Below are 23,121 nucleotides of genomic sequence, written 5' to 3'. Positions count from 1 at the left end.
TTGTTGTGACTTCATAAAGAGAAATGTACTAAAGACTTTCTGGTGATGTTCTGGTGGCTTCTTGCCACTTCTGAAGACTCGGGTCAGTTGGCAGAGCCTCTTGGTTTCTTCTGGATGGAACTTTCATTGCTGACCCGTGACTAGTGTTTATGAGAAGATTGAGCTGCTGTAGATTTGTGTGAGCTGAACTGCTGATATCCTGACAATGAAGATTGGAGTTGCCCAAAAGAACTATTTCTAAACAGGTCCACACCCCCCTTTGCCTTATTAACCTTCCCTTTTCCTACCTCTGGTGGGCAGTGGGCTAGAAGGGAGGTTAAAGCATTTAAGAATCCTTATTAAAGTAGGTTTTGAAAAATCTAAGCCTACAGATGTAGCCCAAGCTGGTCTTAAAGTTGCTATGTAATAGAATAGTGGTTTTCAACTTTGAGGGTCAAATGACCCTTTCATAGGAGTCACATATGATAATCAGAAAACATAGATATTTAAATAAAGATTTATGGTAGTAACAAAATTACAGTCATGAAGTAGCAATGACAGTAGTTTTGTAGTTGGGGATCGCCATTATTTCAGGAATTGTATCAAAGGGTCACAGCATAAGGAAGGTTGTGAACCACTATAATAGAGGATGCCTCTATAAGATCTAGCTGTAGGCAATCTCATAGGGAACCCTTTAAATTAGTAATTGATGTGAGAGGGTCCAACCCATTGTGGGTAGAGCCACCCTTGAGCTGCTGGTCCTGGGTTCTATAAGAAAACAGACTGAGCAAGCCAGAGGAAGCAAGCCAGTAAGCATCACCCCTCCATTGCCTCTGCATCAGCTCCAGCCTCCAGGTTCCTCCTCTGCTTGAGTTCCAGTCCTGACTTCCTTCAATGATGAACAGTGATGTGGAAGTATTAGCCAAATAAACCCTTTCCTCCCCAACTTGTTTTTGGTCACAGTGTTTCATCACAACAATAATAACCCTGATTATGACACTTCCCAAGTCTTAAAAAGCCAGCTCCCCTTTTAATTTCCTAAATATCAATGATTTTGAGCGAAATTGCTATATAACACTAAAATGGCAGACACTAGGAAAGGCCACACCTGTATGACTCCAACCAAATGAGAAAGCGGTGCAGGAAAAGTAAGGACAACACCAAAAAGATCAGGGCATGCCAGGATTTCTGGCCGGTACGTACCACCAGGCAGCACACAGAGGAGTTTAGGCAGGTGGGACTGCTTTGTACAATGCTACAGTGGTGTAGACACAGCCATTGTTCCCTTTCCAAACTCACGGAAGGCAGCACGCCAACAGTGAAGCCTAAGGAGAACTGGACTTTGAACCATCAGCTGGACTAGTTCATGCTTATCATTGGTAACAATGTGTCACTGCGGTGCTAGATGCTTATCATTGGTAACAATGTGTCACTGCGGTGCTAGATGCTTATCATTGGTAACAATGTGTCACTGCGGTGTTAGATGCTTATCATTGGTAACAATGTGTCACTGCGGTGCTAGAAGTGGGCAATGGGGTGGGGTGGGGGGCACCAAGGGTAGATGGGAATTCCCTGTACTTCCCACTGAACTCTGCTGAGAACCTAAAACAGCTCTAAAATAAGTAATAAAGTCTATTACAAATGTATTAACTTGTGGGGGGTGGTGACACTTGGGAAGCAGAGGCAAGCATATCTCTGAGTTTGAGGCCTGCCTGGTCTACAGTGTGAGTTCCAGGACAGCCAGAGCTACACAGGGAAACCCTGACTCAAAAAAAAAAAAAGTATTAACTTAGAAACAGATCTAAACAGAGTCTGTGAGGTGGGGATAACTGCTGAACTGCAGAGCTAGCTTTCGGCTCTGCTGCCCTATTAAGTAAAGTTAGCTTTCTCCCCTGGCATTACTCCTTCCAGCTCCACCCTCTTCACAGTCCTGTAAGCTCAGTCACTTTGTTTCTAACTCAACTTCTGCTTTCATCTGAGTACTTTCACTTACTCAGAGAGCAGATACACTTACAGCCTCCCCCATGGCTGGCCCTGATGGGATGGGGCCTTCAGACTTAATCTACCTTTTGTTGCCAGAAGGCTTTGCTGTTCTCCCCTCTCTCCTTCTCTTTCCTAGCTCCCAGATGCTCTGGCTCCAGAACTCTTGGGCTCACAGTAAGATGGATGCCAGGGCTAAATAGAAATTACCACTCCCAACCTCTGAGTGTCCTCTGCCTTCATCCTGTCCCAACACACTCAAACCTGGCTTTCGGGGTGTGATTGTGGAGTGCAGAGAAGAACGCCAGTCTTCCTCTCCAGCTAGGGTCTGCTTCAGAGGGTATATTCATTATTTTCCCCATTGCTATGATAAAATACCCAACCAAAGCAATGGAGGGAAGGTTTATTTTGGCACTTGGTTTTAGGGTACAGCCCATCGCGGCAGGGATAAAGTCGTGATGCATTGTGAGCGGTTGGACACACTGCTTCCACAGGAAACACAGACAGCGGATAAAATCTCGTGCTTACCTGGCCTCCTCTTTTTTGTTAAGTCCAGGACCCTCACTCACAGGAATGTCGTTCTCTATATTTAAGTTGGCTCTGCCCACCTTAATCAACCTAATCAAGATAACCCTAGATGATTCTAGATCTTGTCAGGTCACACCCAATATTAACCACCGCAGAGGGCTTTGACTGGGAGGGGTTCGGGGCTGAGGATTGAATCCAGTGCCTGGCAGTGGCAGGCAAGCACTCTGTCATTGAACTACAGCCTCCTCCCTATTTAAGAGGGCAAGAGGGCTTTACCAACTGCGGACTGAGTGGTTTCCACAGCTTTCTCACGCTGGCCCAATCTTACACACAAACACAGCCAGCTACTGTTGTAGGTAGGTTCCTTTCTCTGTAATGTGAAACCTGGAAGCCCGAAAACACTTCCCCTCAAAGGCCACGATTCCCATTCACTCCACCCAAGGCAGACTCTTCATGGACCCAAATCCCTCTTGCAATGGAGTGAGTCCCAACTGGAACACGCGTTCTTTCTGGTCCAATGCTGTCACTGCCCAGTGAAAGCAGGGAAAGAGGCCAGGCAACCACAGGCCCACAGGGTGGTGAGAGGCTTCCCAGGGCAACCACTCCCCCCACCAAAAGCAGTCAATCCTGCCACCTCCCCTCCATGAGCCATTTCCTGCCCGAACAAACAGCCCCTCCCAAGCCCTAAATCTATCTTAGCTCAGAGGCCCCTTGGGGCTTTGAGTTTGCTGTGTGACCTGAAGGTCTGGGACAAAAATATATGGTCCCTGGGGTGTGACTCCATGGCAGTCCCAGAAAAAGCCTGGGCTATTTTAATCTGGTAATAAATAGTCCAGTCCTAATAAATGAAACAGTCTTTTGTCTACCCTGTTTAAATGTGTGAGCAAATGCACAGAAAATCTAAGGCGGTGGGTTCTTGGCCAGATTGGGAGTGTGCATGTGTGAGTTTGCCTCTTTAGTTTGACATTTAGGCTGCCCTCTTACCTCCTTATGGAAGCCTTTTCCTCCCCTGGCAAGCTATCCCCACAGTCTCAGCCCCACCTTTCATTTGCAGACCATGATCAAGTTTGGAAAGGACTTGATTAATTCGAACAGGCTCGAAACAAATGAGAATTAAAGTCACGCTGGGAAAGACAACGACAAGCATAAAGTATTCCATGGGGTACTTTGTGGGACCAAAGTATTGATGAAATAGAAATATAAGATTTGGAAAAGAAAACATACCGTTAAGGGAGAACGGTACTCGGTGAACTCTCCGAGCCATGGACCCCTGGGATATGCAGGCAGTTGATGTTTGGTGGGTGCAGAATGAAGGGGGGGGGGTTCCTCAGTGTGGTAGCTGCTCTCTAGCTGCCCACACTCCTGTAAGTAACTCTAATTAAACTCACTGGTTCACTAAGCTAGACTTGAACACAAGTGTCTTTGGGCTGTTGGTGGTGTCCTGTCTGCCTGACTCCTCAGGAGAAGCTTACATGATGCTTGCGTATCTGAAAATATCCTTTACCTGATTGATAGCAAACCCGAGGAGTCTAAGCTGAAACATTCTTCCCCTCTGAATATTGACAGCCTCGCCACTGATGAGGATTCTGGAGCACCTTTGATGGTGTCGTATGTGTGCGTATGTGTGCGTGTGTATGTGTGTGTGTGTGTGAGAGAGAGAGAGAGAGAGAGAGAGAGAGAGAGAGAGAGGGAAAGAGAAAGAGATCGAGAGAGGGAAAGGTGTGTGTGTGAGAGAGAGAGAGAGAGAGAGAGAGGGAAAGAGAGGGAAAGAGAGGGAAAGAGAAAGAGATCGAGAGAGGGGGAGAAAGAGAGAGGGAGAGAGAGAGAGAGAGAGAGAGAGAGAGAGAGAGAGAGAGAGAGAGCGCACTTTGTCTCCAGATTATTTTATTACTGGTCATGGAGCCTCTGTATGCTGTTGACCTGTTGAGGTAAGCTTCTGTTTCATTTTGTTTTGTTTTTGTGTTACTAAGAATTAAAGCCAGGACTTTATGTTCTGCAAGATGACTGGTCATGAGTTTATTTTGCTGTATGTTTACATAGTATACATGTGTATATAAAGTACATGCTAGTGTTTGAAGGCCAGAAGTGGTTTTTTATGTTTGTGTTTTGTTTTGTTGAGACAGGCTCTCTTATTGAACCCAGAGCTCACTGATTGATTAGCTGGCTAGCCAGCAAGCTCCAGGGATGTAGATGTTAATCCTAACACCAGGGAAGCAAAGACAGGCAGATTTGTGAGTTTCAGGCTACCCTGGTCTATATAGTCCCCCAGAACCCAGAATGGTACTCACTATGTTTTTTTTTTAATCTGTTTTTTTTAAATATAATACTGTTTATTTAACTTCAAAAACACTTCAGCATTCTAAACATACAAAAAAATAACAGAATGTTGCAAATTGTGCTTAGGTCCAGAGGGTTCTCAAACTTCATTGATGCAGTAGTTCTTCACTTTGCTGACAACAATGAGTTCTACAGTTTCTTTACACAGTTTAAAATCTACTGCACTTAACTAAAGAAAAAACTCCAAACACTTCTCATGCCAGCTGACCCCTCCCCCTTTCCACAACTAAGAATGTCAGCAGAATGCTATGCCACTATATACAAAAACAAGACAACCTGAAGCTAACTGGATGCCCACCGCAGTATCAACAGGTCCAGCCTCACAGTGCACGCCCTGAGCTACGGCCCCCTCCAAAAGACATCTCCCGCTCACAGCCTCCACACCAAACAAGGAGCATCAAGAACCTGCCTGGGTTGTTTTGTTCTCTTTACAAACTATAGATATGTACAGTTGACAACTCAGGATTTCTAGCCAATAGCAGTTAACACTACCTTACGAGTTGAGAACAAAATGCCAGAAACATCTTCAAATGCCTTGTCACACCAACAGCAAAGTGCACTGAGAGTAGAGGACGAGGCAGTGCCTGTTCATTTTTAAAAAATTTGGAGCTATGTACCACTTTGATACAGTTTCAGGGCGCTCCGGACACTCACGGCCACTTCATGTAAACCATTGATACTTTGAGAAACTACAATGTGATCGTGATCAAATTTTGTAATTAAACCTAACAAGGGCAACAGACATGACTCAAATAAGAGATGTGTCGATCACAGTGCTCTCCTACTGTAAGGTATTCACAAAGAGACAGAGTTTTTATTCATCTTCCTCCTCCTCTTCTTCTTCCTCTTCTTCCTCCTCCTTTCCCTCCTCCTCTTCCACCTTTTTCCTGGTAACTTTAGCAGGACCCTTGGTGCCATCAAATTTTCATTTAGACTTACAGTCAGCAACATCCTTCTCATACTTCTCCAGCTTTGCTGCCTTGGTAATGTAAGGCTGCTTTCACTGTTACTTAAGCTATTCCACATCTCACCCAGCTTTTTTTGCCACATCTTCACTGGAGATGCCAGGGATTGTGGATTTGATCTTGGGGTGGAATTCATAGCAGAATAAGAAAAATCTAGATGGAGGTGTTTTGGGGGCATTTGGGTCCTTCTTCTTCTTGTCTCCTTTAGCTGGTCCATAATCTTTCATCTCCCGATCATAGCATACTTTATCCCCCTTTGCCATTTCATCAAACTTTGATTCCTCTTTTCTAGACATTGTCTTCCACCTCTCAGAGCACTTCTTGGAAAACTCCGCAAAATTGACTGGAATCTCTGGGTTTTTCTTCTTATGTTCTTCCCGGCATGTCTGCATGAAGAAGGCATAAACAGACATCTTACTCTTTGGTTTCTTAGGGTCACCCTTAGCCATCTTGAATGTATTGTTCACTAGTCTGGGCAGCACAGGGCCAAGTATCTCTCTTAAAACAAAGCAAAGGCTAGAGAGTTGGGTCTTCAGTTAAGGGCACAGAGAAGCCAGTTTAGATTTCCAGCACCCAGAAGGCAGCTCACAGCTGTGTGTAACTCCAGTTCCAAGGAATTCAACTTGTTCTCTGGCCACACAGGCACCAGGCATGCATGTGGGGTACAGACATACGTGCAGGTGAAAGACTCAACACAAAATTTTTTTAAGGTGCATTGTGTCTGAGGAATGACAATTGAGGTTGTCCTCTGGCACACACATGCATATACAGAATTACTTTAGAATCCTTGGGTGGAAGACTAAGCATTTATAAGGGTCTTACTAGCATTCTTCTTCATTTGGATGCAACAAGATTCAAAGCACCTTTCTGATCGACTATAGAGAGCTCACCTCACTATAGGTGAACATCTAGCAACAGTGCTCATGGAATATGGAAACAACCAGCAGTTCCCAAGCTATTGCCTCCAATTCTCTGTCTTTGTCCCTTGCTAGCTCTCACAGTGGTTGGTCATGCTATGCCCTGTGCCGGTGGGCCACATGCCACCAGAGCTCCGACATCTCTCCACCCAGCCTGCTAGGTTCCCACTACCATGCCAGCCCAATGCTTCGAAACCCCCACGGGCTTTGTGGTGCACATCTGGCAAGCCCACACTTTGCCAAAGTACCTTTCTCTCTTGAATTCAGTCGAGTAGCTGCAAGAAGAAAAACACCACACAAACTTAGTTCAGAAACAATGTAACTCAATTTCTGGGCACAACAGCTAGAATGCTAATCTTGTAAACCATATTAAATCTAAATCCCCGGGTGATGAATCCTGGAGGATTCACCATGAACCGGAAGATACTTGTAGCTATATTTTGCCCTGTTGCTATCCTGTGTCTCGAACCTCTCTCCTGCTCTTTCTCTTCCTCTGTTCAACCAGCAAGTCCCGCCTCCTACTCACCCAGTGATTGGCTCCTTTATTCTTTAGGGGTTAGTTCACAAGCCGTCCTGAGTACTGACTCATTCCTTGTTCCAGACAGCCTCACCCAGGAAAGCAGAATTAGCATTAAAATACAAATAGCACCAGGCCCATCCACAACAGGAAATGGTTTGTAACAAATTGTTCTATTTTTATTTTACTATATTTTATTATATTGTTCCCACAGTATGCACACATAAGTCAGAAGACAACTTTGTGAAATTGATTCTCTCCAGAACCTGTAAGTGGGTTTTGGAGATCAAAGTCAGTCCATCAACCTTGCAAGGTGAGAACCTTTTCCCACAAAGACACATTATTGGCCCAACAAACTATTCTTTTGAAAAGTTTGCCTCAGAGGCTGGAGAAACAGCTCGGTGCTTAAGAGCTTGGACTGTGCTGCTCTTCCAGAGGACCTACGTTCAGTTCCCAGCACCTACATGGTGGCTCACACCTGCATTTAACTCCTGGTCTTGGGCATCTGACGTCCTCTTCTGGCTTCTATGGGCATTGCACACAGATAGTGTACATACACTCTCTCAGGTGCATACACATACACATAATTTTTTCAAAAACCTTAAAAATAAAATCACATTCTTCACTGACAGATGGTAAAACTCTTCACAGGAAAAAAATATGGTATTTTAGATAAAATCAAGTAGTACTGTTTAAATGAAATACTTTATGTTTTTATACCTAAATGCTGCTGTGTGTGTTTGTGTGTGTGTGCATGCTTGTGGACATGTTGGAGTATGGTTGAACCTAAGGTCTTGTACCTGACGAGGCTGGTTGTCTGACACTGAACTATGCCTCCAGCCATTCCTATACATGTTTCTACTTGCTAATTGACACACTCTTACCCTATAGGGAAGTCTAGCTGGGAAGTCCTTTTGAAAATGCACTTGATAAAGAGGATGTCTGTGGTTTTATAATTTACCCATGTTTCTGCAACCTTGCAGCACTTGGCCCTGATGAGACTTACTCCCAGGAGACCAGATATGCACTTCTGTTCACCAAAGTACTTTTATCTGAAGCGTGTAATCATATATAGCTTAATGCTTAAAGCTCAGACTCCTGTGGTCTGTTAGTATCCAGTGGCTCTCCTTAGAGTAGTTCACACTGACACCAGAGTGTTGACGTAATCACCTCTCTGATTAAAACCTTCAATAGCTGCCCATTGCTATTATGTGAAGCTTTGACCTTCTCTACGAGTCCTGTGTGGTCTAATCAAGGAGGAGGAAGAGGAAGAGAAGGAGGAGGAAGAGGAGTCATTTTCAATTCTTTGGAAGCCCTGTTTGGGTTACTTCTTACAGGAAAGAAAATCAGCATAAAATGCAGATGACCCCTTGAAGGCAGCAACCCCACTTCTGGGAGGCTGGAGAGTGTAGCAAACAGAGAGTAGATCCTGAACTGACATTTGCTCTCCATCTCTAGTTTTAGAAAAACAGTCAGCAAAAAGCAATCATCAACACAATAACTACACATCCAAGAACTGCTCCTACCTGCCCCAGACCCTTCTAGAAGGCTTTGTAAGTAAAGAAACCACAGGTCCTGTGACTTCTCTAAACAGCTTTGTCCTTAACCTTAGCCCCAGGACTGAAAGAGGAACTTAGACTCATGCCTGTGAAATGAAGTCATTCATACCTTACCTCCTTTGGTTCAGTGATAACTCTGGGAAGGAGGGAAGGTCTTCAAGTCCCAGATAGTTAGAAGACTGTGCAATGAAGCAAAAAAACCATCAAAATATGAGAATAATAACCAGCAATTGGCTGATCAGGATGAATCTCTATACAGGCTTCCTTCCGCTCCAGGGTTCATCCTAGCTTGTGACAATGTCTTAGTCTTTTTTTCTTATTTTGTTATTTAATTGTGTGTATGTGTCTGTGTATGTGTGCATATGTGCACATAAGTGCAGGGTATGTGTCCTCAGAAGTCAGAGGTTTTGGATTCCCTGGAACTGAAGGTATAATAAACTGCTTGAGGTAGGTGCTGGGAGTCATACTCCAAGAACAGTACATGCTCTTAACCACTGAGCCATCTCCTCAGCCCCAGTCTTTCCTCCTGTGGGAAAGTTAACAATATGGACAAATGCTGGTGTGAGCAAGCGTGAGTAGGAGTGAGCTGCTGTGTGTGGTTTGGAGGGTGCTGGAGCCTTGTGCAAACTGGGGTGGTCATTTGGTGATGGCTTGCCAATGTACAGTGGCCACTGGCTCTGCTTGCTTGTGTCTAGAAATTTGCCCAGACTTTCAGAGTCTTCGCTCTGACTGAGAGTCTGTTTCTGAAGAGAGATGTGAGAGGAAGTTCACCTATTCTCACACAGTGAAGGCTGTGCACACAAGGGCTTGGCACAGAAAAACGTCAGCATTAGAAGGTTCTAGAGGAACTGTTTTTTTTTTTTTCTAAGAATCACTTTCATGAAATGTGAAATTTGAATGGAGGCTTATCAGTCCATTCAAATTTAGAGAAGATCATGCAAAAACTGCTAGATGCACAGAGGACGTTGTACTCAGAGAAGCACTAAGAGACCCAGGAATATTAATCACACAGTGTTTCCTCGATGGAGGAGATAAAATCAAACACCTGCACTCCACCCAGAGGGCTGAGAGTGGAGGTTCTTAACAATCTGGTGACATTTCTGCTATCTGTAGGGACAGACCTCACCCAAATTCCCCAGACCCTTCCCTCCTAGACTGTTACCCATCCGTAGGGTAGATGTCAAATGTTCTTCATGGCTTTCTGGCCTCTACGCTGTCTGTCAGAGATCACACAGCTTCTAGGCCTTTTAGGGATAGAACTCATGCTTATGGCCACATGTACTTTGTCTGGAGACATTTCACAACCAAACCATAACGGTGCCTGAACCCAGGGATTTGCTGGTCCTTCTAAAGTGGACTCCCATGTGTCTTTCCTTCCCTTATGAGCTCTTACTCAGCAGGAACTCTTTCCTCTGCTTGTCCTGCTGTCCTTGTGTGCTGTCCTGCCCTCTGCCTCTAATCAAGCATGCTGGCAAACAGTTGCCCCAATTGGACTTTTTCCTTGAGGCTCAGGTGGCAATGGGAGCATCTCGTAGCATCTGGGCTACTCCTGGGGTGTAAGTCAGAGATATTCTCCTTCCTATATGTGGGCCTCAAGGATCAGACCGATGTTATCAGGCTTGGTGGCAGGAATCTTTACCTGCTGAGTCATCTTGGGAGCCTCTCAGACATTCTCCATCGGCCTCCTTTCTCCACTTCTAAGAATTTCATCAGCTAAACCACTAGAGAAAGGGTAGGAGTTGTGCTTAAAGCCACTGATCAGGGTGACTGTAAGAATGGGAAAGAAACTTCACCCACCATTCAGGGAAACCCCCTTGTTAACTTCCTTAGCGTGTAGATTTTTAAAAGAGCTGACACATCTCTGAAGAGCCAATTTTAACAATTCAAATAGTCTGGTGAGGCTGAGTCATGTTCACTTATAAAAACCAACTACTTTACATATTCCATATTAATTTAACATAGACTTAGAGAAGAGGAAGAATATAAAATCCATGTTAAATCACAGGAAAAAAATGTTAGTAATGGCCACAGCATATATCCCTCACTTGGGGTTATTACCTGAGATAGATAGATAGATAGATAGATAGATAGATAGATAGATGAATAGAAAAATGGATAGATAGATAAATAGATGATAGATGGGTGGATGGATGGACAGACGGACAGAGACAGATGAATAGACATATGGATAGATAGATGATGGATGGACAGATAGATGAATAGACAGACAGATAAATAGATAGATGATGGATGAATTTATAGGTGGATGGATGAATGAATAACTGGCCAGCTAGATGACAAGTAGACGGAAGAATGGATTGATAGATACTAGACAGATGGAAGGAGGGATAGACAGATTATAGATAGATAGATAGATAGATAGATGGAAGAATAGATAGTAGAATTTTAGAAGTCCTTACAAATAAGCTATTATTTAAAACAAGGATTTTTAAAAAGATTTATTTCATATTTAATTGTGCGTGTATGAATATGTGAGTGTAGGTGACCATGAAGGCTTAGGAGGGCATTAGGTCACTTGAAGCTTGTTAGCTGGTTGTGAGCTCCCAGTGAGGGTCCTGGGAACTGAGCCTGAGTCTTCTGCAAGAGCCATGCAAGCTCTTAACTGCAGAACAGTCTCTCCAGCTTCAAGGATTTTCTAGAGAATAACTTTTTATTAAATAAAATATGCATATAATTCTAATTAGTATGTACATATATTTATATTTCTTTCACTAAATACTAACTGAAAATGGTTATTTTCTTTCATTCCAAAGGGATGCAGGAAATTACAGTCATATTAGAGATATCTGTGACTTTATTACCAGTAAAAATGCTACACATTGTCGATCACATTAAAGTCACTTCAGGTGCCTCCAAATATTGTTGATATGTGTTACAAAACTCCTGTCTGTCTGGATGTTGTTTAACGCATTAATACAGAATACTGTGTAAGACTGTTCAGTTGTCTACAGCTGTGTAACAAATTGCCCCAAAACTTGTTGTTGAATATTTTTAATCCCAATCTGGAGTTTCTCTCTGCCTTTAACCATTTAGTTCCTGGATAAAATGCACACGCCCTTTATGTTTACAGTAAGCCTAATCAGCACGAGGGCTGGGCAGGTCTCTAGCTTCTATGCTGTTATGTTTGTTTCTCTGCCAATAATCCCATTCATATAATTAGCCATGTCTTGTCTGAGCTGGTCTCAGCTCCAATTAGCCAGCCCACATGGCCATTATTTGAAGATCCTTACACCATAGATAACATCTTCTTATCTCTTCACCCTCTCTCCCCCATGGTCTCCTCAGACCCCAAGCCCAGGAACCCAAGACTCCTCTTATCTCTCTTCTGCCTTGCTATTGGCTGTAGGCATTGTTATTTACCAATCAGGGGAAATTTGGGGGGGGGGGGGCAGGTTACATAGCGACACTTGGGTATGGTTACTTGGGTATTTGCAGACTCTCTCATCCCTGGAGGCGGCCAGGCCTTGGGGGCCAGTATTTTAGCATTACAATAACAAGCAAAAGACCAGACCTCAACAAAAAGCTTTGCAATTTAAAACAATTTATTGCCTGGCAGTGTAGCTCACAGCTTTAATCCCAGCACTTGGGAAGCTGAGGCAGACAGATCTCTGCATGTAAGGCCAGCCTGGTCTACAGAGCAAGTTCCAGAACAGCCAGGGCTACACAGAGAAACTCTATCTCAAAACATACAAACCTCTGCATGTAAGGCCAGCCTGGTCTACAGAGCAAGTTCCAGAACAGCCAGGGATACACAGAGAAACTCTATCTCAAAACATACAAACAAACAAAAGCAAATTCATTATTTCACAGTTGTATGGGATAGGACCTGGCTTGGCTCAGTTAGGTCTGGTGCCACCAAACTGGGCTCAAGGCTTTGGGAGAGGCTGCAGCCAGCACAAACGCTCCCTCTAAATTTACTTGTAAGATTGTTGGCAGGATTTAGTTCGTCGAGAGTTATTAGGTTGAGGGGCTTAACCTCTTGGTGGTATTTTTGTTTTATTTTGGGACAGGGTCTTTCTGTGTAGCCTAGGTTGTATGACTAGGCTAACCTCCACCTCACAGAAATCCGGCTGCCTTTGCCTCTCAAGCACAAGGCTAGGCTCTTGACAGCCTCTGACTGGGATGTGTCTTGGTTCTTGGAGTTATGACCCTCATTACAATGTAGGCTACTAGATTATAATTAGACAGATCAGCTAGTGTCTACCCAGGTGAGTGACAACTAAAGGGTGAGTGGAATGATGGCTAGAGTCCCTTGTTATGCAGTTATGGAAACAACAAAACACAACTTTCACTATACTCCCTTTTTAAGAACAATATTACAAGGTCCAGCACACACTCAGCACACACTCAAGAGAAGGGAATTACACAAAGCAAGAAAAGTCATCCGGGTATCATCTTAAGCACTACTTACTACATGCAGGGTAACATCACAAATTCACTTTTTTGCATTTTGATAAGTGTATATTGGCATAATTAATTTCCCTTGTAGACTTGGATACCATTCTAAAGCGCATTTCAGAATATCATCTTGAAAAGAGACCCACAGAATTTACCAAAATGTTTCAGTTTGGGTAACATCAGTGACCTCCTAAGGGAAGTTGTTTAGAGTGACCTCAAGCTATGCATAGAGGTCAAACTTTTGCTCAAGTCAAACGTTCTAGATTAGTTCACACTATCACAGTGTTGAGAACAGGCGTACATATTTGGAAACACGAATTTGCTCTCAAACAAACCATAAACTATTCTTGATCCTACACATTCAAGTTGGTATGCATATATACTATATACGCATAAGATGCATATGGCATAAGGAGTACAGGCCTCTGCCAAGCTTGTTGGATCACAGTTAAACCTACCACTAGCAGTGACAGCTGTCATTTGTGACTATATGATTATGTAAGTGGAAGACATTTCCTCATAAATACCTGAATATCAAATTCCTTCTTTTCTTAAGCAGTGTATGAAAAAAACACAGAGTATAATGTGTGTGTGTGTGTGTGTAAGAGTGAGTGTGTCTGTGTCTGAGAGGGGAGGGGGAGAGAGAGAAGAGAGGCAGAAATAATGAAATCATGCTGTGATCCCTTCCTTAGGGCTTTGTGTCACGTCACACTTAGATATATCAGTTGACATTTGTGTGCACCTATCTGTGTTTTTGGAGTGTACGTGTGCACAGATAAATGTGAGTATACATTCAAGTGCAGCAGAGGCAACTTTCTCAATAACGTTATTTATTATGTGCACAGTGTATGGCTATGTTCACATGAGTGCAGTTGCCTGTGGAAGCTGGAGGGCATCTGCTCCTCTGGAGCCGGAGTTACTGGAGGTTGTGAGACACACAAAGAGGGTACGGGGAAGCAAACTTAGGTCCTCTGCAAGAGCAGTAATTACTTTTAATCACTGAGACACACCTCCAGACCAAATGACAAATCTTTTGTTTTGTTTCTGATACAGGGGATTGAACTCAGGGCCTTGAACATGCCAGGCAAATGATCTACCACTAAGCTATACCACAGACCTTTCACCTTATTTTTTGAGACAGGATCTTTCAATGAACTTTGAGCTCTTGGAATGACTGAACTGGCTGGGCATAAGCCCCAGAATTCTGCCCATTCCCACTCCTGCCTCCCTAGGGCTAGGGTTCGGATATGGCTTTTTAAGTGGGTACTAGAGATCCAAATTGAGGCCTTCATGCTTGTGCAGAAAGCTCTTTACAGACTGAGCCATCTCCACAGTCCTCACCTGCTATATAAATTTTTAAGTTTAGATACATTTATTTGTTTATGTTGAAAGGGCAATATAAACCCCATATGACTCCACTTAAGGACCAGACCTGATTTCAAAAAAGGCCTTAAGGCACCGGCTTCAGGAATAGACCATAAGTCCTGAAACTAAGTCATAAGACACCGGCTCTAGGAACAGTCCATAAAATCCAGAACAAGATCATAAAACCTTCTCCCAAAGAGCAGCTAACAGATAGCTACAAAAATGGGAAAGACTCTTATTTCAGAATGAGCCATCTGCGCTGGACAGCCCTATTTCATCACATGGTTGAACGAATGTTCGTGACATAGGAACATTCATCACAACAACACCACTGATCACCCGTGACCCTCTAGCACCCACCAATGAAACTTTAGATTACCTAATTCTTCTAGAGAGTTTCCCGAGTTCCCTATAAGAAGGTCTGCATGTCTTTGCCTTTCGTTGGCATTTCAAAGAATAGTTGACCCAAGCATGCTGGATGTTTCTGCAGATTAGACGTTCTTTGTATTTGCATACTATCTGAGTCCAGGGTTTTCCTTCAGTGATTTTTGGACCCTTATATTGTATATATGTGTCTCTGTGTATGTGTGCACATGTACATGTGTGTAGGTGCCTCTAGTGGCTGAAAAGAGGCATCCAATAACCATCTGCCATGGGTGCTGGGAACCTAACTCTGGCCTTCTGCAAGAGCAGAAGGGGTTCTTAATCACCGAGCCATCCCCAGCCCTTGCGTGTATTGTTTTAATAGTATAAAAGCTAAGGGTATTTCATAAAACTCCACTGTTTAAAGGACAGACTTGTCAATAGTGATTGGGAATGATTCTCTTTGTCCTAAAGACCAGTTTGTCTTAATCAGGGTTTCTATTCCTGCACAAAACATCATGACCAAGAAGCAAGTTGGGGAGGAAAGGGTTTATTCAACTTATACTTCCACATTGCTGTTCATCACCAAAGGAAGTCAGGACTGAAACTCAAGCAGGTCAGGAAGCAGGAGCTGATGCAGAGGCCATGGAGGGATGTTATTTACTGGCTTGCTTCCCCTGGCTTGCTCAGCTTGCTTTCTTAAAGACCCCAAGACTACCAGCCCAGGGATGGCATCACCCACAATGGGCCCTCCGACCCTTGATCACTAACTGAGAAAATGCCTTACAGCTGGATCTCACGGAGGTATTTCCTCAAGGGCGGCTCCTTTCTCTGTGACAACTCCATCTTGTGTCAAGTTGACACACAAAGGCAGTCAGCACACCAGTATGACCTTAAAAAGCAAGACTGTGTCACTTTCCTAAAATTCTTCCCTGTGTCATCCCACGGGAAAGCGATTTCCCCCAAATCACACTCTTTTCTCCTTTTATCACTGTTTATCCACAAATTCACTTCCCCCCAGTTTCAGCAATATCCAGTCAACCATGTTCCAAAAATATGAAGTGGAAAATTCCAGAAATAAATGATTCATAAGTTTTAAACTGAATTCCGTTCTAAGTAGCCAGTGAAGTCTCTCATCACCCGCACTGTGTGGTGCCCAGGAGGCTAGTAGTTCCTCTGGAGTCATGGTCCTTGTTCCAATAATCTTTATTTCATCATAGCCCCAAAGCGAAAGAGTAGCTGACAGTCTGGATATGTTGAAAGATAAACTATAGTCTGCTTTTGTGTTGTTAAGACTGGGTCTCACTCTGTAACTCTAGCTGGGCTCGAACTCGCTATGTAACCCAGGCTGGTCTCAAACTCAGCCTCCTTGGTGGTGGAATTACATGCACGAGGCACTGTACCTGGCTTTAAAGTATTTTTTAAAAAAGTGAACGTTGTTGAGGTTGCTGAAATCTATGATTATCGTTAATCTCTTACTGTACAGGATGCATAAATTAATCATAGGTGTGTGTGTAGGACACACACAGCGTATAGTAGCACTTATGGCATGTGTACGACAGGGTATAGTGTTTGGCTTGTTGTGTGCTTTCGGCTACTCTGTGGGTCCAGCCTAATGTTGTAAGTTACGTTGCCAGCTGTTCTGGGACTTCCAGGTAAGTCTAGCAAAGTTTTCATATATGCTGGCAAGTTTCTTGCGGTCCTAAATTCTAAATCCTAAGCCTTTCTGGTCCAGGTATAGAGACATCACAGAACTGCTACAGTGGTGATCTCCCCTCTTTAGAGTCATCTTTGCATTGCCTTGACTCGTGCTGCCATCACACCAGGTCCTTCTCTGGGTCAGGTAGAACCAGTTCTAACTTGAGAAGGCCACGAGACAAGAACCTTAGACCGCCCAGTAGTGACTGGACTGCCCTCAGGCTCCTGGACTAGCCTACACTTCCGCTGGTGCAGGTGGGGGGCAGGACTGGCGCTGACGCCAGAAGGCTACTTCCGCCTGGGTGCGTATGACGTCAGGGCCGACCCCTTAAAAACCCCAAGAGTCAAGCCTCGCGAGATTCCGGCGCCGCCGCTTTGGCACCGCCTCACGGGGCGGGACGGGGCGGGGCTTGGCGCGACAGACGCGCGCCGCGGGCTGCGGTGGCTGAGGAGGCGGCTGAGCGAGCGCGGGCGACACCGGCAGGTGAGAACGGGCGCCGGCGCGGGGCAGGGCCGCGGGGCTAGGGCGGCACTCGCTGCGGGGAGGTGCGAGGGGCTCGCGCGGTACAGCACGCGGCGTCCGGCCCTGGTGTCCCCGGCGGAGCAGAGAACCGCGGCCGTGCGCGGCGTCCCCGGGCTGCAGGCGGGGCCGCGCCCCCAGTGCCTGTCAGTCACCGGGGCCTTCGCCGAGCCGAGTGCGGCAGCCTGCGCACCGGGAGCGGAGCCGCCAGCCCCGCGCGCGCCCCGCTCCGGGCCCACCTTCCCGTCCCCTCCCGGACGCAGAGGGCACGGCTAGCCGGCACAGAGTTGCGGGTGCACAACGACGGCAAACAGTGCCCGAGCCGCTGCGTCCCTGTCACCGAGGCTACTTTTTCTGGTGCGGGGTCGCTCTTGGGTCACGAAGTTTGGGGAAACGCTGTGAGGAGATGTGAGGTGGGTCCGGAGGAGCAGCGGCTGGTGCAGAAGTGCGCTGCCGCCGCCCCTCGGGACTCGGTGCGGAGCCGGCGCGCAATCCGGCTCCTCCGCAACTTGGGATGCGTTTTAGTAGAAGCCGCTTATGGATTTGACTCTGGTGTTAGCCACACACACGACTGCCAAGAAGCCAGGCGAACAAAGTTCGGTGGTTTTAAGGTGGTGATTATCCTTGTTCGGCAGTCGTGGCTTAAATCGGTCAGGTCTCCCTGCTTTAAGTCTACTGTAAGCCTTGTTATTCGCATGTCAGGTTGTCTTGATGTCACACGCATAGGCATAAGTGGAAAGGTTTTTCTCTTATGCCTCAGGATATATAAAACAATTAAGTTTATTATGCTCTCTCCCTCGTGGCCAAGAGGCATTTTATTTGAGTTAGTTGCTCTTGTGTCTATTTGGGGAGATAATTTAATTCAGGATATGATCAATTATGATATTGCCCGAGGTCATAAAAGTACTTTTATTTGGAAAATCCTGGTCTCAGAAGAAGTACAAGGGATAAAAGTTTGGTATTCACCAGTACTCTTTTGGGCGTTTTTCTCCTAGTTCGAGAACGGATGAGATTTTCCCATTTGTTGGGATGTATTTAGAGTGAGAAGCATAGTTCAGTGTAGTTTCTATGCTCTTTGAAAGGCCTTGCTGTTAATTAATGAACAAATTAGACTAAAAAAAACCCAACATTAAATAGAATACTGGAAGTCCTAGCATATTTTTTTAGTTTGCTTACAGATAAGCCAAAGGATAGAAACTAAGACTGCAAATAAAAAGGTGTTCTCTGCAATTCTTATTATTTAAACATTTTAAAATTTAAATATATTTTGATCGGATTCCTCCCCTCCCCCAAGCCCTTCCGGATCCTCTCCACCTCTCTACCCACCCAACTTTAAATTCTTTCTCAAAAACCAAACTCTGCAGCTTTTTAAATACTAGATTTTAATTTAAAAAAGTGGCACATTAAGAACAAAGGGAAATGGTAAAAAACAAAATGATAAAGTGTTACTCTCAGTTTGGCCATTTTTCTTAGAAAAGTTCCACTCCCTTAAAGACCAGTTAGATCTTGTTAGTAGAATCAGTAATGTGCCTTAGCAAGTGCCTTCTCACAGAGCTGGGAAAAACTGGAGACACCAAAGCCAGAAAGATTTTTGTATCTCACTGTAATGTTAAGTGAGTTTATTTTACATAAACGTAGGACCAGTTACGAAAGCATATTGCTGTTTGAGAATCCTAGCATTACATTCAAATCAACAGATGGGCAAGCTATGACTGGGTTAGATTAGACATATGCAGAAAGCCTGCCCCTGAATTTTAATATGAAAAGCACATGGCCTCTTTCAGTGAAATGGTGAAAGCAAACTTAAGGTAGCAGAATTGTGTTTAAACAAGCAGGTATATTCTCCTATCCTTCTGTCTTCCTTGTTCCCCCAACAGTTTTTGTTCAAGTCCCAAGGAAGTATTTAGTGAGGCATGACCAGTGCTACCATACACTGGTTACACTGGACTTCAGTCTCCAGGTAAAGGATTTGCCGATTGGCAGGATATCATTGTTTACAAGCATTGGAAGGAGAGATGAAGGGAGAGAAGGGTTGGTTGCCTGCTTTACAAAGATGCTGTAGCCTTTGTCCTGAGAGAGAGACGTATGACTCCACCTCCAGTAACTAGAATATAAAATTCATACTGAAGCCAAGGAAGAAAGGATCAGTCTTAACAGACAACTGAAGGGTTTCAGGAGGAAAAGGCATTTGTGCAGATGATTTAGATGACCTGGTCGGTAAGACTGTAAGAGAACACTTTATACAGGGCCTCTGCTGCCACACCCTTTGTTTATACATCTTGTTTACCAGAGGGAGTGTTTCTATTGTTCCTGCCTTGCTGATGGAGTAAATTAGGTGTCAAAGTCAGGTAGAGATTAAGTGTAGAGTCGCCTTGGCCTAGGCACCTTGTGTTTACACACTGTCCCTGATTTTGCTATTCAGGAAGGTCTTGCTCAGGTCTGTAGTTGCAAAGAGTGGATTTTGGAAAATGCATATAAATTTTGGGAATGCTAAGGTAGTGAAAACCTAGGTAAATGAATTGTGGTTTTTGTTTTTTTGAGACAGTCTTACTGTATAGCTTTATAGTTCTAGGCTGTTCAGGAACTTAGATCAGGCTGGCTGTAATTCACACAGATCCATTTGCTTCTGTCTCTGCAGTGCTGGGACTAAAGGTGTGTACCACCACACTCAGTAAGTGAAAAAATACTATTTTTGGCATGTAAAATATTTTAGTCACTTTGAAGTTGCTTTTGTTGGTGATTTGTTGTAACTGTCAAGTGAGACCCATGTAGATTCAAAATGAGAAATTAGAAGTACCCTTTCCCCACTGCAACATTTCAATTGTTGTTTTATATGTCTTGTGTTTCTAAAGGCTACTTGGCATTAGATATTGTTTGGATTGAATCATGAAGTTGGAATTGAGTTGATGATGTCAGTCTCAGACCTTTGAGTATTTATTTCCATAAATAGCTATTCTAATAATGTCTGAAGCAAGGTTTTGAATAGAGTTTTGTACATGTGTAAAATGAGAGAAGTTCAGCTGTGGATACTCAGTATTGGGGAGTCATTTAAATCTCTGAGAATGTGAAGTCACAGGTGTTAAAATCAGGCACTATGCTTCATATAGGTCTGTTAGATAGATGAGTGGATGTTGAAAAAATGGAGTGTCAGGTTCTAGTTATGAATTTTCAGGCTTAATGCTTGGTATTGCTTAACTGAAAACTGGAATCACAGTAAATTCAGTTAAACTTAAATGGTGTATATGGTGAGCATTGGTGGGGCACTGGCTATTCTAACCTAACCATCCCATGAGATCCGGGCTCTTCCCTTCATCTTTGGTCAGATGATCTGTACTTGTTAAGGAGCAGGGGCCAGTCTCTCAGAGAGTGTAGAAAGTGCTCTCTCTTCTTGATTGAATGTGATAGGTTCTAGGATCCTTCTCTCTAAGCCAACAGTTTATGATTGATAAGCTTTAATGGGAAAAGTAGCAGAGCTGTTGGTATTTAAAGTTCACAAAATAAGACAAAGATAGCAAAAAGAAGCTATCAGCACATCTTAACTCTGTTTCCACTTATCCTGTTGGTTCTTTCTGTGAAGTGTTTACATATCTGCAAATCTCTGTCACATATATGCAGATAGCATTCATTGTCGTCTTACTGTTTTCAGTTATTTGACCCTTTGACATATCTTCTAGATCTTCAGCCCAAAATTTTAGAGAGATGCTTTTTAAATTTGCTTTAATAGTTAAAAAGATTTACAGCAGTGCTTTTCAACCTTCCTAATTCTGTGACCCTTTAATACAGTTAGTTCCTCATGTTGTGACCCCAACCTTAAAATTATTTTTGTTGCTATAACTATAATTTTGCTCCTGTTACCATTCGTAATATAAATATCTAGTATGCAAGATATGTGAAGGGTCATTTGGATTCCAAAAAGGGTCACGATCCACAGGTTGAGAACTTCTGATTTACAGAGTTCTCTTAAGCACAGGTTTGCTTTTGAAAGGTTCTTTATTCTAAGAGTATCAGTTGTTCCGTCAAAGGGAAAGTAAGCACCATTCTTGGAGAATGGAAATTTGGAGAACATCTTTTTCCATGTGGAATTTGTCTGTATTGAAAAGTACTGAGGCAGGATGCCTCCCACCTAGAGGCCTCTGCACAGATCTTAGGGAAAACCTTGACAGTTACAGGTCATGTGGTGTTCACATACACACTCATGTTGTGTGAATCTAACCAAAACTCAAGCCTTGCTAGTAGCCTATGGGAACTTGTACTTGTTTGAAGCTTAGTTCATGTATTTATGTTTTATGTATGTTAGTTGTACAGAATAAGAGGTCTCATAGTAACATTTTCATAGTATGTGTAATGTACAGTGACCCCCACATCAACCTTCTATTGTCCTGTTGTCTCCTCACTTTTAAATTCCTGAGCCAGCTCCTGCATTCCCTGCAGTGAATACTAGATGATTTGCCAACCCAAGTTGCTGTTGATTCTCTGTGCACACACATAGGGTTGTTGTTTTCCTGTCCTTTGCTGGGTCTTACTGATTCTGCATGTATGGTGTTTGCACTTACGCAAATCTCTGATCACATGTATGCAGGTAGCACCCATTACCATCCTCATGATTTACTACCTTTGTATTTGATTCAGGAAGGGAATTTATTCCCTCCTTTCCTGGTTTCCGGAGCACCTTTATTGTGGTTCCTGAGCTGGTGGAATTAGTAAAGTTTAGCCCCTCAGATCCACTACAAGTCAACAGTTCCAATGAGAATCAAGATGGCAGCACCGGATGACTGCTTAATCACTGGTGCCATCTGTTTTTTGACATTCGAAATCACAGGCCCTATGCTGTGGATTCTGGCTTTTATTGTGTCTATGAAAGTTTAGACACTTGAGTCTGGGGCAGAGAAGTGCTTGTAGACGTTAACCCTCACTTTCCTGGTGTGGTTTCATGCTCTGTTGCGCATGTGCAGGAGCTGCTATGGCTGGTGCTTTTGTGACTTGGAATTTTGACTGGTTCTCTCAACAATCCTAAGTTGTCCACTGGATGCTAGCTGCTTTATATTGATCAAACGTTGTTTCCCAATGTGGTTCATAGATTTGATTCAGAGCTGTTCTCTTCTCCTTAAACAGGCTTCTCTCTGCTCTCACCAGGGATACATCTAATTTCTCAATAGCTGTTTAACTTATTACTTAGTATGGACTGACACAGTCTAATGAATACATTGTGTATAGATGGTCTGATTGGATATTCAGGGGAGCTTTATGGATTATTATCTGAGGAAACTGGAGCTTAGGGAGCTGAGGTGACCTGGCCAGGAATATGGGGAGATAGAGGTAGAGTTTGATAGTGACCCCAAGACCCAGGCTTGCTCTCTCTCCTGTTACTTTATTGCAAGAGCTTTTCTTTTTTGGTTTTTTCGAGACAGGGTTTCTCTGTGTAGCCCTGGCTGTCCTGGAACTCACTCTGTAGACCAGGCTGGCTTTGAACTCAGAAATCCGCCTGCCTCTGCCTCCCAAGTGCTGGGATTAAAGGCGTGTACCACCACCGCCCGGCGCAAGAGCTTTTCTTTTGCTGTCTGTTTATCCAGCTCCAGTCTTGCCTGACTTTTCTTTTTTCCCTTCTACCTCTTGGATAATTCCTCTTAGGAGCTCTTTAGAGTTTTGCATGTCAAATATAAATTTTCCTGGGAAAAATGTACAGCTGTGCTCAGATTTATAGCAAGGAGAGCCTTGCTCCTGGAGAAAGCTTGTTTTAAGACTACTAGTTTCACCTTGTGTTGTGTCTTACGGTTTCGTGAAGCACTTTTATACATTCTTAATTCGTTTGTGGGTACATAGTGAGGATACAGGAAGGATCCATACAGGAAGAGAAAGAAAAACTCAGATTTAAGTAATTTACCTGAAATCTTAAAATAGAGAGAACTACCCTTAAACTTGGGTGCATGAGTTTAATAGATTAAAGCCACTGTGGGCAGAGTGTCGAGAACTCTAC

The 23,121-nt window shown here is 43.8% G+C and overlaps 1 protein-coding gene and 1 pseudogene across 2 annotated transcripts in view; one reads left to right on the top strand and one right to left on the bottom strand.

Moving 5' to 3' along the window:
• Positions 1-5,638: 5,638 nt before the first annotated feature.
• Positions 5,639-6,238, bottom strand: LOC114612640 (annotated as a pseudogene).
• Positions 6,239-16,999: 10,761 nt separating this feature from the next.
• Stk38l (serine/threonine kinase 38 like) overlaps positions 17,000-23,121 on the top strand; it is a 53,269-nt gene continuing 47,147 nt past the window's right edge. Inside the window, exon 1 of one of the 2 annotated variants that reach the window (XM_028757578.1) lies at positions 17,000-17,111. The gene's annotated coding sequence lies outside the window, so the exon portion shown is untranslated. Of the gene's footprint in view, positions 17,112-19,785; positions 19,800-23,121 lie in introns of those variants that run through there. The other variant, XM_028757579.1, reaches the window with a different exon arrangement.

This window comes from Grammomys surdaster, unplaced genomic scaffold (genome assembly GCF_004785775.1).
Source record: "Grammomys surdaster isolate TR1022 unplaced genomic scaffold, NIH_TR_1.0 126176, whole genome shotgun sequence".
Lineage (NCBI taxonomy): Eukaryota > Metazoa > Chordata > Mammalia > Rodentia > Muridae > Grammomys > Grammomys surdaster.
Note: the sequence above shows the minus strand (reverse complement) of the source record. Positions and strands in the feature narration are given on the sequence as shown.